This window comes from Lissotriton helveticus, chromosome 5_1 (assembly GCF_964261635.1).
Source record: "Lissotriton helveticus chromosome 5_1, aLisHel1.1, whole genome shotgun sequence".
In the NCBI taxonomy this organism is placed as follows: domain Eukaryota; kingdom Metazoa; phylum Chordata; class Amphibia; order Caudata; family Salamandridae; genus Lissotriton; species Lissotriton helveticus.
This window is the reverse complement of record NC_136065.1, coordinates 1,651,515,053-1,651,518,058: the sequence shown is the minus strand read 5'-3', so window position 1 is coordinate 1,651,518,058 and position 3,006 is coordinate 1,651,515,053. Positions and strand designations below refer to the sequence as shown.

Sequence of the window (3,006 nt, the reverse complement as noted above, 5' to 3'; positions counted from 1 at the left end):
CCATCTGGCCAGGCCCCGAGGGTGCTGGTACCCCTCCGTCCAGCAATCCGGCCGGGGGTCCGGGGCGCCCGGGACGGAGGGTCCACCGGGGGCCCAGGGGAGGCTCTCCCCGGCCCGGCCTAGGGTTCGGAAAGCCGGGACTGGGGCCGGGGACCGGGCCCGGGGCTTGAGCCCCGTCCGGCAGGGCCCAGTGGTGCGGGAATCCCCCCTCCGTCCTGCAAGCCGGCCGGGGGTCGGAGGCGCCCGGGACGGAGGGTCCATCAGGGCCCGGGGAGGCCTGAAGCCCCGGAGCCCTGCAGCCCCAGAGACCTGCAGCTCTGCAGCCCCCGGAACCCTGCAGCCCCAGAGCCCTGCAGCTCCGGGGCAGGCAGATTGGCGTCATTTTGGTCCCGGCCATCTGGTCGCCCCTCTCGCCTCGGCCATCTGGTCGCCCTGGAAGTCATGATGAGGTGCCATTCGCCTCCCGGATCCCAGCGAGGGCTCCAGGAGGTCGGCTACTTTCGCGCCTTGGGTCCCCTCTGTCACCTCGTGTGCACAGATTGCAAGAAAGTCAGGTAATTTCCCTCCGGATTACTAGGGACAGGGTACGCCCGGACACCCCTCCAAGGCTGGTGGTTCTCTGCTAGGGGGACCAGATGGGCTATGCCTGGGTAACACCTCCCTAGGCCACCCGGGCTTCCTTCCTCCAGGCCAACGGCTTGTCAAATTGCCCAGCACGGGCTCCATGGCTCTTGGGCAGTCGTCCCCCGGGCGTCCGGGGCTCCATCCCTGCCGACGGCATGCAAAAGTGCCCGGGACGGGCTCCATACGTCCCGGGCAGTCCTCCCCCGGGCGTCCGGGGCACCCATCTCCAGGAGGCCAACAGCATGGCAAAGTACCCGGGACGGGCTCCATGGGTCCCGGGCAGTCCTCCCCCAGGCATCCGGGGCTTCCATCTCCAGGCCAACGGCAGGTCAAAGTGCCCAGGACGGGCTCCACGGGTCCCTGGCAGTCCTCCCCCCCCAGGCGTCCGGGGCTCCCTTCCCCAGGCCAACGGCATGCCAGAGTGCCCAGGACGGGCTCCACGAGTCCCGGGCGTCCGGGGCTCCCTTCCCCGGGACACCGGCTTGTCAGAGTGCCCATGACGGGCTCCACGGGTCCCGGGTATCTGGGACTCCCTTCCCCGGGCCAACGGCATGCCGGAGTTCCCAGGACAGGCTCCACGGGTCCCGGGCGTCCGGGGCTCCCTTCCCCGGTCCGACGGCTTGTCAGAGTGCCCAGGACGGGCTCCACGGTTCCCGGGCGTCCGGGGTTCCCTTCCCCGGGTCAGCGGCATGTCAGAGTGCCCAGGACGAGTTTCACGGGTCCCGGGCAGTCCTCCCCCGGGCGTCCGGGGCTCCCTTCCGCGGGCCGTCGGCAGGTCAGAGTGCCCAGGACGGGCTCCATGGGTCCCGGGCAGTCCTCCCCCCGGGCGTCCGGGGCTCCCTTCCCCGGGCCGACGGCAGGTCAGAGTGCCCAGGACGGGCTCCACGGGTCCCGGGCAGTCCTCCCCCCGGGCGTCCGGCGCTCCCTTCTCCAGGCCGATGGCAGGTCAGAGTGACCAGGACGGGCTCCACGGGTCCCGGGCAGTCCTCTCCCGGGCGTACGTGGTTGTCCGACAGATTCGGGCAGATGTGCTTTTACGAACCGGATCGGAATCGGCCCAAATAATAATGATAATAATAATCTACATTTGTAAGGCGCACAATCACCCGTAAGGGTCTCTAGGCGCTAGGGGCCGTCGGGAAGATTAAGCAAGCTATTGCCCAGAGTCACATGGTGCTGGGCTAATCTGCGGCCGGTGCCGGGGATCGAACCCTGATCTCTGGGATGCTCGAGGGTTACTACGCGCTCTACAAAAACCTTAAATAAAAAAATCTCCAGCCGGAGTCAGCCGCCCTAGCCGCGGCGCCAGCTATTTCCCAGATTCACCTGGTGCTGGGCTAATCTGCCGCCGGTGCCGGGGATCGAACCCTGATCTCCAGATTCCGGAGTCAGCCTCCCTAGCCGCGGCGCCAGCTATTTCCCTGAGTCACGTGGTGCTGGGCTAATCTGCGGCCGGTGCCGGGGATCGAACCCTGATCTCTGGGATGCTCGAGGGTTACTACGCGCTCTTCAAAAGAGTGTCTGATGGCGTTCCGACGAAGGTGGGATTCGAGCCCACGCGTGCAGAGCACAATGGATTAGCAGTTCATTGCCTTAACCACTCGGCCACCTCGTCTGCCTTAGGTGACTATGTTTCATTTTTTAGGAAATTCTTACTATGTGCTAATTACAAATCATCATAAGTTTCTCCTAGACTGTGTCAGAACTGGCAAATGTATGTGGTGTTCAATAGACAGAGCACATGATATAGCAGAATTATCAAATCTGTTCCATTAGGACTGTAGTTTTTAATAGTCATGATAACATGCTAGCATGTGATTCGATCTTGCACAGTGAATAAGGGAGCAGTGCCTGTATCTACTTGGTCAGCTCTAGATAGCTCAACTGGGGAGATATGAGAACAGTGAGCTCCAGTGGCGCAATCGGTTAGCGCGCGGTACTTATACAGCAGTACTTGCATTGAGGCATGCCGCGGTTGTGAGTTCGAGCCTCACCTGGAGCAGCTTACTGGATTTTCATAAACCATTTCACTAAAAGTAAAGATTAAACTCAGGGTAAAGACGGCCCTTGCTAGAGAGTCTTTACTTCTTTTCAGGATCTGCGTGTCCGACTCTTCCAGGTGCAAATATCACAATCCAATTCGATGCTCCTTATAAACATTCCATGATGTTCCGTCTTGCATAGCATGCAAACACCACATCAGTGCATTTAAAAATACATTTGTAGAATAATAAATATGATGAAAACATTGTTGTCACGGGATAACCATATACTGAGGAGCTGCAAACAGTGCTGTATCAGCTACTTACAATACAATTTAACTGAAAGACATATCAAAAGAAGAGCGTCATCATATTAATGTTTCTAGTCAACATAAGAGTT

The 3,006-nt window shown here is 60.2% G+C and overlaps 2 non-coding genes across 2 annotated transcripts; one reads left to right on the top strand and one right to left on the bottom strand.

The window, feature by feature from the left end:
• Positions 1-2,157: 2,157 nt before the first annotated feature.
• On the bottom strand, positions 2,158-2,239 carry TRNAS-GCU (transfer RNA serine (anticodon GCU)). The gene has a single exon. It is a non-coding gene; the product is annotated as a tRNA-Ser (tRNA).
• A 292-nt stretch (positions 2,240-2,531) lies between these two features.
• TRNAI-UAU (transfer RNA isoleucine (anticodon UAU)) lies at positions 2,532-2,626 on the top strand. The gene is made up of 2 exons: positions 2,532-2,569; positions 2,591-2,626. It is a non-coding gene; the product is annotated as a tRNA-Ile (tRNA).
• Positions 2,627-3,006: the final 380 nt, after the last annotated feature.